We start from the raw sequence: 15,777 nt of genomic DNA, 5'->3' as shown, positions 1-15,777 counted from the left end.
GGTTACTTTACCTTAAGCCACCAACAGCATGTTCTGATGAATAGATAAAAGTTTATGAATGGATAGCATTTCAAAATTAGGTCCACAATTGAGATAGCAAACAAAAAAACTCAATGTTTGCCTAGCCTAATTAGTTATATTTCAGGTTAAGAAGGAAAGGCTGAAAAAAGCTGTCTCGATTATAAGCAGCTACTCCAATACACACAACTATAATTTTATATCCCGTTACATAAACTCTAAGGCTTATTAAAAAATACTGTATTCTACATTTTGAAAAGTTTTCTATAGGAAACATTTGAGACAGTTTGATGTCAACTTAAATTTTTCTGATTAGTAGGACTAGCAATTCTACAACTTCATTTTGATTGGTACCCAAAAGTGCCTTGTATATAATATAATAAAGAGCTGTTTAGTTGTTAGATGGTTATTCTATCTTTCAACTATTAATGAATCTGGATACAATTTCACCTACTGTGTGATTTAATTTTTTTTCCCCCTCACTAAGCAAGGAACTCTAAAGAAGCTATATATTATATATGTCAATGTAATTTTAAAACGAGGCATGAACCATGTTGACTGACAATCTGTGGTAGTTATAGTTGTAGAAAAGTCAGAGGAAATATTCATGAAATAAAGTCAAAGGGGCTTAGGCAAATAAGAAATTAAACATTTTGCTTTTCAAAGAGAGAAAAAACGATTTCCTCACTATTGATACATCAACTGGGGAAAATGTGAACATGTGAGCTTATCAAAATGCAACATAATACCTCTGAATATCAAGGCTCTCACAAATGTGATCTAATTGCAGCATTCACATTCAAAGAATGAGCACTAGCATATGAATACCTGCCTGGAACCTTAGAGGGTTTGGACTAGCTGCTTCTCTCCATTGCCGGTGAAGCTGGTGCTGCCCCCTTCAGGAAGGAGAGCTGGGCAAAAAGTAGTTCAAACAGGTAGTCAAAAGCATATAGTGTGGCAATGGTGAACTTGAAAATAAAACGGAGGGGGGGGGGGGGAGGGGGGGGGAGGAGGCAGCCCGGGTGGCTCAGGGGTTTGGCACCGCCTTCAGCCCAGGGTGTGAACCTGGAGACCCAGGATGGAGTTCCGCATCAGGCACCCTGCATGGAGCCTGCTTCTCCCTCTGCCTGTACCTGTGTCTCTCTGTGTCTCTCATGAATAAATAAATAAAATCTTAAAAAAAAAAAAAAAAGGTATTGCTCCCTATGAGGAGAAAAAAAAAAAAGAAAACAGAGTATGTTTTTAAAATTGTTTTTTAGTAGCAAGGAGTATGAAGAGGACAATCGCTCGTTGGTAATAAATCCCTTTACCACAGGCTTCCTAGAATTTCTAATGTGCATCAAATTGCCCCAAACAACAAGGCATGCTTTTCCGGCAGTAAAATATGGAATCTATGATATTGAGATAATTTTTAGAATGGCAGTTTTGCTGGGAGATGTGGCAGTAAACAGGATGGGCCAGGCTAGGGACAGAGAAAGTTCTAGTTCCAGTGTGAGGCAAAGACGACCAGCATACCAGTCCTGCAAACACTGAATGTGTACAAACAGTGCTGTTCTTTGTGCCTACAATCTGTCTGAAAGCCTCTTCTTGTCTCAGAGAAGTGCATGTTTGAGATTCCTTTCCAATAGCACTATTATCCTACTCAGTTTAAATTACATTGCTTTTGCTAAAGATTTTCTTAAGATATCTCCATACCACCTTACCAAGAGATACTTTAGGGCTTAGAATTTGAGATAATTCATTTTTCTTGCATAGCTATATCCCTGACTTTAAGCATTAGAAATTCAAATGGGGAAAAAACTTCTAAGGGCATTTGAAATAAAAATTTTTGGCTGCAGGAAGCCAAAAATCAGGCTAACATCTTCTACTTGGTGGTTCTTAATCTTCTATATGACATAAAGCTCTTTAAGAATCTGATTAAGACCATATACTCTCTCAGCCTGAAATAAGAACACACACAATTCTGTGTACACTTTCAGATTTTGCTACTTGAAGGAAGAGGAGTATAGGGGCACTATGCTGCTGACGACTGCTGGAACATTCCTGACATTCATCTATGCAACTCAGTGCAATTCTCTCTTAATGACTTAAACATCTCTCATCTTTCTGAAATTATTCTTAATTACAATGAAATGTCTCAATAGAATGTGGTTAACAGAAAGATCAAACTAACCAAAGGTTATGAACACAACCCGTTTCACTTTGTTTCTTGTCTGAAAAAGTTCCAAATTCTCTTAAATATCACTCTTTTCCTTATTATAACTTGTGCACGAAAGAGAGAATATGTGATTATCACCTTTCCAGACTCCCAAAATTAGCTATTTCTTAAAACCCCAGCAATATGCTTCAGATAGTACATGCTTCTGCTGGTAAGGCCAATGTTAACAAGGCCGACCTCAGTAAAATACATTAACACGAGTCTCAGCTGCCTGGGCTGCCTGGAGCAGGCAGAGCTCTTGAGGATAACAACAAAGTTTAATATCTCCAACCTACGTTAAATGATGCAGATGAAAGAAGATTCTTGGGTTCTTTGAGGCATTTGTTTGTTCTTGGAGACAGTCTACTTGCAGGGGAACAATTAAGATATGTCAACATGCATAGCACAATGGAGACCTAAATGAAGAAATTACATTCCTTCTACTGGCTACAACTGTTCGTAAAGCAGATGAAATACATGGAAACAGTTAAACCACATGAGTACACGAGCACTGAAGTGAGAGAAAGGTTTGGGTTCCAAGTAAAGCACAAGTTAAAAAAAAAAAAAAAGCAACAAGTAAAAGGCTTTATAAAGACATCTCAAAGTGTTTATTTTTTTTTAAAGATTTTATTTATCTATTCATGACAAATACACACACACACACACACACACACACACACACAGAGGCAGAGACACAGGCAGAGGGAGAAGCAGGCTCCATGCAGGGAGGACATGGGACTTGATCCCAGGTCTCCAGGATCAGGCCCTGGGCTGAAGACAGGGCTAAGCTGCTGAGTCACCAGGGCTGCCCCCAAAGTGTTTATTCTAGGTCAGAAAAAGACCCAGAACAAAAAAATTTTAATAGCATGATTTCTTTAGAGCCATATAGTGGCTCCTGTGCCCAACATATTCTAAAATCAATATAACAACCAGGACAACAATCAACGTAACAACCAGGATACGTTAAAAATCAGGGTAATTTTAAGTTAAAGGAAAATAGGACTAAAATACAAAATATATCTTTTAGCAGAGAAACATGTATATAATATAGATTTTATAGATGTTCATGAATGTTTATTTTGGTAACAGGAAAGTAACAAAAGTCAACTGGAAATCAATATGTAATCATCCTTAAAAAGATGAAATACTTTTTTAAATGGAAGCCACATGGGACCCTAAATGCTACTGGCATAAAGTAGGAAAACTTTAGTGCCAGGTGTAAGATGTGAAAAAGTACAAGAAGAATTCTGAATAGTTGGGGTGCCTCAGTGGCTCTGTCCACTGAGTGGTGGACTTTTAATTTCAGCTCAGGTCATGATCTCATGGTTGTGAAATTGAACCCTGCATGAGGCTTGTGAAGTCTGTCGGAGATTCTCTCTCCCTGCTAGTGCTCACATGTTCTCTCTTAAATAAATCTTAAAAAAAAAAAAAAAAAAAAAAAAAAAACCTGAATAGCTTCTGATTAATTTAAGGATGTATACACTGCTAGCTCCAGAACCACTACAATACACATACACACAAAACCAACAGAGAAAATGAAGTGAAGTACTAACAAAAACAACCCCAAAAGAAAGCACTTACAGGTCAAAAGAGGAACAAAATCAGAAGGAACAAGAAAAGATGCTCAACACCATCCATCAGTCATTTGAAAACATAAACCAAACGAAATATCACTTCACACCCATGAGGAGAATGAAAACTAAAAGAAAGATAATAACAAGACGAGGATGTGGAGAAATTGGAACCCCTATACACTGTCAGTGGGAATGTGAAATGGTATAGCCACTCTGGAAAGTCTGGCAAGTTACTCAAAAAGTTAAACACAGAATAACCACATGACTGAACCATTCCACTCCTAGGTATACACTTAAGAGAAATGAAAACAGGGATCCCTGGGTGGCGCAGCGGTTTGGCGCCTGCCTTTGGCCCAGGGCGTGATCCTGGAGACCCGGGATCGAATCCCACATCGGGCTTCCGGTGCATGGAGCCTGCTTCTCCCTCTGCCTATGTCTCTGCCTCTCTCTCTTTCTCTCTCTGTGACTATCATAAATAAATAAAAATTAAAAAAAAAAAAGAGAGAAATGAAAACATACATCCATACAAAAATGTATACACAAAGGTATATATATATATATAGCATAATTTACAATAGCCAAAAAACCGAAACAGTGGAAATGTCCACGAACTGAAGGATAAATAAAACATCTATCTAAACAAGAGAATATTTCTCAGCCATAAAAAGAAATGAAGTATTTGATTCATGCTACAACACAGATGAGCCTTGAACACACACTAGGTAAGACGCCAGACGCAAAAAGGAAAATATTGTATGATTACCCTTATAACAGATATCTAAAACAGGAAAAAATATAGAAATAGATCAGTGTTTGCCTAGGATTAGAGACTGGAGGAAATGGTGATTGACTAACACAGGTATGAGCTATCTTTTGGGAATGATAAAAATGCTCTGGATAGTGGTGATGATTACACAGTTTTGTGACTATACTAAAAACTAATGAATTGTACATTTATACAAAAAAAAAAAAAAAAACCCACAACACTCAGAGGAACAAGTAGAAAACCAACCTTACCAAAAATTGCATTAGATGTAAATGGATTAAATATCCCAACTAAAAGGTAGAAATTACCAGACTGAGTAGAAAAAAAAAAAAAACAAGACCAACTATAGGATATCATCAATAGATACAACTTAAATATAAAAAGATAAACAGAAGGACAGAAAATGATGTATTAGGCAGAATAAGCATTAATAACAAAGTAGTTTAAAGAAGACAAAAGGTCAATTCACCAGGAATACATAACAAAGCTACAGGCATGCATTAACAACAGAACCTCAGAATTCACAGAAAAAATCATGACAGAAGGGAGAAACAATCCACAAATATAGACAGATATTTTTAACATCTTTCTCATTAATTAATATAGCAAGTAGACAAAAGCAGTACCAAGAACACAGATCTCAAAATTACTATAACATGATCTAATTGACATTTACAGAATACTATACCCAAAAACTGCAGTATTTTCTTCTCAATTGCATATGAAATGTTCACTATGCTAAACCATAACCTGGGACTTAAAATAAAAGCAAAGTTACAGCTAATTTAAATACCTGTACTGAAAGGGCAAAAAGTCTCAAAAACAGTATTGTGATTGAAGAAAAAGAAGAGCAAGCTATAATGCCAAAGTAAATAGAAGGAACTAAAAATAAATCAATAAAATGGAAAACAAGCAAACAGGTCAAATAAAACATTGGTTCTTTAATAAATGTTTGAAAAGTTGATAAACTGTTGTTGTCTTGTGATGCAAGACACAGCCACCACGGGTTTGGCCAATTTATGAAAACTGAATATACAGCCTTAAAATAGAATGTGGACTTAAATACCCAGAAGCACCCCCCATTGTAAGATTTGTAACAAAAATTGATATGAATGGACTTAATAGTTCTAATGGAGTGGTGGACCCAAGAGCCATATCAGTGCTAGCAAAATGGCAGAATTCACAAAGCATCTAAGTTGTCCTGCAAAAGCTCTGGCACCTAATAATGTCTAAAGAAAGTATTTTTTTCCCCAAGTTTTCATGTTTAGACTGCCTGAAGGTCAGCAATTAAACAAAGAGAAACCACAGGCCCTTCCCCAGCCCCATTTGATTTAGGCAGTCATTTTCCACAGTAGTACATTTGCTAGATATCTTATAGACCTCAAAAGTACTGGAAAGGAAGCTCCCATTCAAAGGCAATTCATCTTAAGATACTGTAAACAATACTAATTTTTTGTCCATTTGAAATATATAAGTTGTGCTATAACAACAACAACAACAACAACAACAACAACAACAAAGCAAAGTTGATAAACCTGCAGAATAAAGAGGGAGAGAAAAACAAGTTAGAATATCAGGAATGAAAAGTGGAGATATCACTGCAAATCAAACAGACGTTAAAAGGATAGGAAATGGGATGCCTGGGTGGCTCAGCGGTTGAGCATCTGCCTTTGAGGCTCTGGGTGTGATCCTGGAGTCCCGGGATCAAGTCCCACATCAGGCTCCCTGCATGGAGCCTGCTTCTCACTCTGCCTGTGTCTCTCATGAATTAATAAATATGATCTTAAAAAAAAAAAAAAAAGGATAGTAGAATATTATGAACAGCATCATGGAAATAAATTTTAAAACTCAGATAAAATAGACAAATTCCTAAAAAAATGCAAAATAACTTACCAAAAAGGACTTAAGAAATAGAACACCTGAACAGCCTTCATGTATTAAAGAAAGTGAATCAATAATAATCAAAAGCTGGAGGGAGGAGGAGGGAGGAGGAGGGAGGAGGAGGAGAAGAAGATGATGATCATCTCATGGGTGGTGAGATACAGCCCTGCAGCAGGCTCCAAGCTTAGCAGGGTGTTTGCTTGAGATTCTCTCCCTCAGCTCCTTTCCTCCACTCTCACTTTCCAAAATAAGAAAGTAAAGCTTATAAAAACATGGTTAATGCACAAAAACCAATTGCATTTTATATAGAAGAGAAACAAACAGAAAATAAAAATTGGGGGGGCCATCGGATGGCTCACAGTTGGTTAAGTGCCCAACTCTTGGTTTCCTCTAAGGTCATGATCTCATAGGTGGAGAGATGAGCCCCATGTTGGGCTCTGCACTGAGGACAGAGTATGCTTTAAGTTTCTTTCCCTTTGCACCTCCTCCCAACTCATGTGCCAGCACCCGCATGCTTTTACAATAAATAAATACATAAATAAATAACAATTTTTATGTAATTCCACTTACAAAATCATCAAAAATATAAACTACTTGGAAGCAAATGGAAAGTATTTTCACAGTGAAACCTACAAAACATTACTGAAATTAAAGAAGATAAACAAATGGAGAAACCTATGTATCATGTTCAAGGACAGGGGGATTCAATGTTGCTAAAAATGTCTACTGGTCTCTAGCAAGATGCCTTTTTCCTCCCAAGAAATTAACGTGCTGTTTTAAAATTTATATGGAAATGCAAAAACTTAGAACAGTCAAAACAATGAAAAAACACCCCTGCTCAAAGTTAGAGAATTCACTAATTTCAAGAAAATCTGGTATTTGTATAAATATAAGACATACAGATCAAAGGAATATGGCAGAGTCCAGAAATGTGTTGAATATATATATATGATACTCATAAGGGAAAAAAAAAGGAATATCAACTTTCTACTTCACATCCAATACAAATATTAACTCAAAATGTATCATAAGGGCAGCCCTGGTGGCGCAGCAGTTTAGCGCCGCCTGCAGCCCAGGGTGTGATCCTGAAGACCAGGGATTAAGTCCCAGGTCAGGCTCCCTGGCTCCCTGCATGGAGCCTGCCTCTCTCTCTGCTTCTCTGTCTCTATGAATAAATAAAATCTTTGGGAAAAAAAAAAAAAAAAAAAAAGCATCATCATGTCAACTGCAAAAAGCTAAAATTAAAAGAACACCTAGAAGAAAAAAATTCTTGATATAGGTAGGTCCTGATTTCTTAGGAAAGAAAAAGTATGAAACATACTAGAAAAAAACTGATAAATTAGACTTTAACAAAACAAAAACTTTCCATTTCTCAAAAATACACTGTAAAACAAATGGAAAGGCAAGCCAGGAGAAAATATTCATAACTCATTATATATCTAGCCATCAGGGAAGTGCAAATTAAAACCACAAAGAGCTACTACATTATACATGTTAGACTCAGTAAAATTAAAAACTGGCTAAAGTTAAAAACAAATGTTGTGGCACAACGGACTGTTCATATGTTGTTAGTAGGAATATAGACGTTTCACAAATACTTAGATAATAGTCTGGCAGTTTCTTAACTATACTCTTATGACCCAGCAATTCCCAAGAAAAATGAAAATATATGCTCACAAAAATATCTGTATGCAAATGTTCATAGCTGATTTAGAGATCCAAACTGGAAGCAACATACAAGTCCATCAATTAGTGGACAGATAAATTGTGATATATTTCTTCACTGGAATACAATTTAAGACTCGCTTGCCCAAAAAAACAAACTACTGATAAAAACAGCAGTATCAATGAATATCACATGAACACAAAAGTACATACTGTATGACCCCATTCATATAAAATTCTGGAAAGAGTTAAAATAAAACAATCTACAGTGACAAATATCAGGACAGTGATTGTGTGGGCTGCAATGTAGAGGAGTAGGAAAGATTTAATGGCAAAGGGTACCTTCTGCAGGGATGGAAATGTCCTATTATCTTCAAGAAGATGATATCATGAAAAAAAAAAAAAGAAGATATCATGGTGTATTCATTTGTCCAAAAAAAAAAAAAAAAGTCTGTACACTTAAATTGTGTGAATTTTATTGTATCTAAATAATATCTTAATAAAGATGAGTTTAAACAAAATCATTTCACAGAAGTACTTTAAGTACTGTAATTTCCAAAAAGATATATATTTCTATAGAGGGCAGATGGGACTCCCAAATACTAAATGTTTAAGAGTCTTTAGAGAAGCTATTATAGAATGTTAGGTACGTAATTTATACTGAGAAGTAAAATTTATGATTTTATGAGTTTCTCCTTTGAGGGAAGCCACAAGAAAGTGAAAAAAGACCACACTGAAGCACAGATTAGTCAAGGTAACCAAATAAGCACTTTCCTAAAAGTGATAAAAGGGAAATAAATCATTTGGTGTTAAACATCATCACAATGAATATTTAATAGAGGATATTTTTATAGGGCTTAAACCACTGCTCAAGACACCGTTTGATGCAATCCTATCTCCACTTTGACAGTTAAGAGCAAACCAGAAGTTCCTGATTTCCAATCCCATGCTCAATTAGGTTAGGTTACTTGCCAATGAAGAAAAAAAAAAAGTGCTGCTGAGAGAAACCAGCTGATGAGTCACTTTAAATGCCTACAGTATTCTTATTGATACAGGCCCATAAAACCAATTGGCTAGGATTGCAATTCCAAGGAGAATAACACAGGTATGGAGTGTTTCGAAAGCCAAAAAGTATGTTACCAACACAAAGTCTGTTACTCTCCTTTTAAGTTTACATAAGGAGGGGGTAAATCAGCAAAGAAACTGCAAAGACAAAACAAAGAACCCATCTGCCATCAAGTTTAAGAAAACAGAAAATTGGGGACACCTGTGTGGCTCAGTGGTTGAGCGTCTGCCTTCCGCTCAGGTCGTGATTCCGAGATCAGGGATCAAGTACCACACATTGGGCTCCCTGCATGGAGCCTGCTTCTCCCTCAGCCTGTGTCCCTGCCTCTCTCTCATGAATAAGTAAATAAAATATTAAACAAAAACAAAAAACCCCAGAAAATTAGCAGTTTCTTAGATTAGTGGATCTTCAACGATGGTCAGCATCATCTGAAACTTGTAATGTATGCAAGTTCTCAGCCTCATCCCAACCTACTGAATTAGTGGCAGGGCCAGCAAGCTGTCTTTTAACAAGTCCTCTGATCGATTCTAATACTCCCTGAGCATTGGGAATTACTACGTTACAGGTTATTATCATTTATGCTTATCCCTAAGCTATAGGAGTCTCCCTTCCTCAGGTAGAATCACTTTCCTTTTTTTTTTTTTTAGAATCACTTTCCTAAACTGTATTAATCATTGCCTTGATTTTTCTTTTTCTTTTTTAACCAAACTTATTTTTGAGAGAACTGTAAGAGAGTGCGAGAGAAGCAGATTCCCTGCCGAGCACAGAACCCAAGGTAGGGTTCAATCCCGGGACCCTGAGATCATGACCTCAGCCCAAACCAAGAGTTGGCTTAAGGGACTATGCCACCCAGGGGCCCTTCCTTTTCTTTATGTGTTTCCCAAATATATCTATCCTCATTTAGTTTTCCTTGTTTTACCTTTACAGAAACAAAATCACTGGTCCATATATTTCTATGAATTGCTTTATTTGCTCAACATTTTTTTCTGGCCTGATTTATCCATGGTTACGTGGATGTGTTGTGGCTGTGATATGGCCGACCCTCCACTGCTAGAGGCTTCTGCAGTTCCAAACCATGTGAGCTTTCCCAACATGGTTGCTTACTTTATAAAAGCAGTAAGAGTCTCTACAGCATCTGATAGTGAAATGGAGTCCCATGCAGTATAAAATAGCAAGGGAAGTGACATCCTATCAGTGTTCCCAAATTCTATTGGTTAGGAGCATATCCTACCCAAAGGCGAGGGAGGGGAAGGGATCATACAAAGGCATAGAGGATCCCACAGAATTCCAGCGACCCTCCTGGGAGTCCAACTGCTACATCCAGCACCCATTCAGAGGTAGTAGGCCTATCTTTGCGATTTCACATACCAAAGTTTTGAGTTACCTGAGGTCCAAGCAGATGATCCCCTTTCTGACTTATCAACAGTAGCCTAATGCTACATTACTCATTTCATTATGTAGGCATTTTATCATCTCAAATCATCACTGTAAGAAAGGTGAGTAAAGACATTTTGAGAGAGCGCATGTGTTGTGTGTGCATATTCACACACTTTTTATCACAGTAGACTGTTATAATTGCTCTATTTTATTGTTACTGTTGAGTCTCTTACTGTGCTTAAAGGATTTATTTAAATTTGTTTTTACTGTGCCTAATTTGTTAAACTTTATCATAAGTACATAAAGAAAAAATAGCATATATATATATATATATATATATATATATACAGAGAGAGAGAGAGAGAGAGAGAGAGAGCGCGTGCGCTCAATAGGTTCAATACTGTTGAGTTTCAGGCATCTATGGGGGGTCTTGGAACATATCCCCTGCAGATGATGGACATGACCATTCTTCCTTGGTAACAAAATTAAAAAATTCCTGAAAAACTTTTGAACTGAGACTTTATTCTAAATGTCCCTCAGGCACAATAAATTTCTAAAAAATATAAATCATACCAGGCCAAACCGAAGACTTGCAACTGAATCCCACTGTGCTACCCAGAAAATGTTTAAACATCTGTGAGAGCAAACATCACAACAGTGCATGACGGAACATGAAATGAGAGTCCAGTAATTTAGATACAGTTTTGCTACTCTGTCTCCTCACAGGTTAAAAAAAAAAAAAAAACACTGTACTAAATGATTATAAGTTCCTTTTACTTCTAAGACACTAATTCTGAATTGCAAATTAGTTTGAAATTTGAAAAACCTCTTAAAGGAAAGGTCCACAGATACAAGTCAGGTGGTTCATGATCCTGGCTGAGAAAATACCAACTTTTAACCAGTCTATAACTGAAACTTTACATTCTGTTCAATTACGAATGTAGGGGAGGAAAAAATAGTAGTATGTGTATTTTTTTGTCGAAAGAAATCAGGTATTTTCATATCACATTACAGACACCATAAATATCTCAAAATAATCATTTAGAATCATGAATACTTAAGAAGATAGTAATCTTAAGATATAAAGTGGGCTGCTAGAGTAGGTTAATGAGTTAACAAAAAAACACATTACTGTATCAAAAATTTGAGAGAAAAAAAAATTTGAGAGAGAGAATGTGTTCAAGTGGGGTGAAGAGCAGAGGGAGAAGCAGACCACTCGCTGAGTGGGGAGCACAATGTGGGTTTCAATCCTGGCACTCTGGGATCAGGACCTGAGCCCAAGGCAGACACTTAACTGACTGAGCCGCCCAGGTGCTCCAAAATCCTCTTTTGTTCATAGCAAAGAACTGTGGGTAAGAGCTGGAGATCTAGGATTACACTGCTAGGGAACAAATTTGTCCTCTATTAATTACCAGCTGTATAATCTTGGACAAGTTATTTAACCTTTCTGTGCCTCAAATATCTCAACCTTAAAAGATGAGAAATGAATTTATTTTAGGTTATTATAAGGATTAAATAAGAGTTCTTGAAAAACATTTACGGCGGGGCCGAGGATAGTAAGGATAAACAGAAAAGTATAATTTTATAAGGAAGGGCACAAATCTCAGTTTGACAAGAACAAATGGGGATTCCATAAGCCAGTTTAAAGACTAGACTGAGTTAATGGAAACTAGAATAGTAATCTTTAAGTTTTCTGAAAACAGGCTGGCAAACTGTGTACTTTATTTATTTTTAAAGTTTTATTTATTTATTCATGAGAGACACAGAGAGAGGCAGAGACACAGAGGGAGAAGCAGGCTCCCTGTTGGGAGCCTGATGCAGGACTCAATTCCAGGACCTTGGGATCACGACCTGAGCCAAAGACAGATCTCAACCACTGAGCCACCCAGGTTTAAAGGTGCAGACCCGGGCAGACTCGGTGGCTTAGCAGTTTAGCGCCGCCTTCGCCTTCGGCCCAGGGTGTGATCCTGGAGACTGGGGATCGAGTCCCGCATCGGGCTCCCTGCATGGAGTCTGCTTCTCCCCCTGCCTGTGTCTCTGCCTCTCTCTCCTTCTGTGTCTCTCATGAATAAATAAAATTAAAAAAAAAAAAAGGTAACATTGGAAAACTGCTGGAATTAATGTCTACCTTCCACTCAGCATGTGTAGAAACTATGAGAATGTTTCTGCATTTACTGACATAATAAATTGATACTTATTAGTAGCTCAAGACTGTTCTATGGCTTCTTACAAATTATTTCATTTACTCTTCATGATAACTTTAGTGGGTACTATTATCTTTCTGAGGTGAGGAAAGTTAGGCACAAAGAAATCAAGTAACTGCCTTAGCTCCCCACAACAGGTAAATCTTGGAACCAAAAAAGTCAAGCATTCCTTTGTCCAAATTTCTCTTTCTATAGGATGAGATGAAGGTAAAACTTCAGAAAGTATGCATTGACTCTAAATGCTAGTGGATTCCACTTGTGGGACAAAATGACTATCACTTTGGTCAATTCCTTTCAATGGAAAAAGTAAAATCCATTGTAGTAGTCTTTCTTGTCTGGGTGCTCATCATACAGATGTGTTCAGAATGTGAATAATCATTGAGCTGTGTAACTACAGAATATACAATTATCTTTGTATATATTACACATCAATAACAAGTTTTTAATTTTTAAAAAATATTTCATTTTATCATGAGAGACAGAGAGAGAGAGAGAAGCAGAGACAGAGGCAGAGGGAGAAGCAGGCTCCATGCAAGGAGCCCGATGTGGGACTCGATCCTGAGACTCCAGCATTATGTCCTGAGCCGAAGGCAGGCACTAAACCATTGAGCCACCCAGGCATCCCAATAACAAGTTTTTAAAAGATTTTTTAAAATTTGAGAGAGAGAGAGAGAGAGAGAGCACAAGCAGGGGGGAGGGGCAGAGGAAGAGGGAGAAACAGACTCCCCACTGACCAGGGAGCTCATGTAAGGCTTGATCCCAGGATTCCAGGATCATGATCTGAGCCCAAGGTAGACATTTAACCAACTGAGCCACCCAGGTACCCCAACAATAACAAGTTTTCAAAAGGCAGAGGTCAGAGCCTCACTCCAGAACAGTTAATTCTAAATCTTGTGCCTGTTAGTTCCCAAATTTATTTGGCCATCCAGAAATATTTTTTATTTCACCTGTATTTAAAACAAACAAAAATTACCGATTATGTTTTCCATAATACTCCACTATCTTACAGGTGTGTTTAGCAGAATGTGCTTTGAAAAATGCTGAAAATCTGGGGCACCTGGGTGGCTCAGTGTTTGAGCACCTGCCTTTGGTTCAGGTCGTGATCCTGGGGTCCTGGGATCAAGTCCAGCATCAGGCTCCCCATAGGAAGCCTGCTTCTCCCTCTCTATGTGTCATGAATGAATGAATGAATAAAATCTTTAAAAACAAACAAACAAAACTGCTTACCTACTTGCCCCAGCATTTAACAGCAGGTTCTGCTTTTTAAGGAAGAACTCCATCACTACTGGTAAGGCCTGTGCTGCCACACCCCACACCCAAGGATAGTCAATATTGAAAACACTGAGCTCCCTGGGCTCTTTTTCCTTCCATTCATCTGAGACTCTCATATCTTCCTTCAATAGCAGAAAAGTCAAAGAAATACCTGCTGGCAAGAGGCAAGGGGAAATACTCCGTTCTCTCTTCTCCACTACAAGTATTTGAAACTTTTTATTTGACTGAGGTCACTTTTTATTTTAAAGAAATTAATCCCTCACTTCACAAGGAATCATGTAGGAGTAACTGACAAAGTTGTGATAAGGAGGAAATGTATTTATAAAAGCTGCTATGATTCAGCATTGTGGAAGGGGAGCATGCACTGTCCTCTGTACAGTCTACAAAGGTAAAAACTGTGAAGAGGACGTAGAAGGAACAGATGACAGAATGAAACTGGGCAACTGCATGTGATGAGAGCCAAAACAATTTTGATGAGAAAAATACATTCTGAAATATATAAATGCAATTTTTACCTCTAGGTATACTATGTGAAAAATAAACCTAGTTAGTACAGCTCATCCTGTACCCCATGTTTAGGAAGGGAATGGGGACTCCCACTCTATACTGTATTTGATTTTTTAAAAAAAAAACTTGAATTTTTGAAATTTTATTAAGTTTTTAATTTTAATTCCAGCATAGTTAAAATACAGTGTCATATCAGTTTCAGTTTCCCATGTAAAATATAGTAATTCAATAATTGTACACATTACTCAGTGCTCATCACAGTAAGTATACTCTTACTCCCCTTCACCTATTTCACCCACTGCTCACGTATCTCCCCAGTCTGGCAACCATCAGTTTGTTCTCTATAGTAAAGAGTGTTTCTTGGTTTATTTTCTCCGTTTTTTCGTTTCTTTGTTTTGTTCCTCATAGTATCTGTCCTTCTCTGACTGAATTGTTTCATTTAGCATTACACCTTCTGACTTGATCCATGTCATTGCAAACAGCAATATTTCATTGTTTTGTTTTTCCATTGAGGCATTTTATTTGCATGTATATATTACATCCCTAGAAAAAAGAATCTCGGGATTTCCCTTCCTGTGTGTTTTTCTCTTGCTTCTTCATGGTCCATGATGCTAGTTGAGGTTGTCAAGACAATGAAACCAAATTGGCAGGACGGGAGCAGGTTACTCTGCCATTTTTCTAGATCTTTCAGTTGTACATCAAATCTGGGGCTGATACTCCACACGTGTTTTACCTGCCTCTGACGTCACAACAATTTACCCAGCTCTATAATCAATGATTTCAAATATGCCAATGTAACCATGCTTCATCATCACAATGAGAAACTGAACAATGATTTTGAATCATGTCCTAATAAGAACGTGGATCTCCTTTGAGCATTGTTAATGCTCTTGAGAGCATTGCCAGGACATTCATGCACACCATTATGGTGGCATGGAATGATGACAGAAATAGAGAGTTCATTCTTTTTTTAATAGCTGATATTCCATTGTATGTATACACACATCTTTTTTATCCATTCACTTATTGATGGATACATGGGCTGATTCCAAAATATGGCTATTTAGTTAATGCTGCAATAAACACAGGGGTGTATATATCCTTTACAATTTGTGTTTTTGCATTCTTTGGGTAAATACCCAGTAGTGCGATTATTACATCAAAGGGTAGTTCTAATTTAAGCTTTGGGGAGCCTCCATAGTGTTTTCCACAGTGGCTGCACCAGTCTGCATTCCCACCAACAGTATAAG

At 37.3% G+C, this 15,777-nt stretch overlaps 1 protein-coding gene across 5 annotated transcripts in view; it reads right to left on the bottom strand.

Moving 5' to 3' along the window:
* The window catches only part of CECR2 (CECR2 histone acetyl-lysine reader), a 174,277-nt gene that overhangs the window by 46,145 nt on the left and 112,355 nt on the right, over positions 1 to 15,777 (bottom strand). The window lies entirely within an intron of this gene.

Source organism: Canis lupus, chromosome 25 (assembly GCF_048164855.1).
Source record: "Canis lupus baileyi chromosome 25, mCanLup2.hap1, whole genome shotgun sequence".
Lineage (NCBI taxonomy): Eukaryota > Metazoa > Chordata > Mammalia > Carnivora > Canidae > Canis > Canis lupus.
This window is presented reverse-complemented; position numbering and strand designations above follow the sequence as displayed.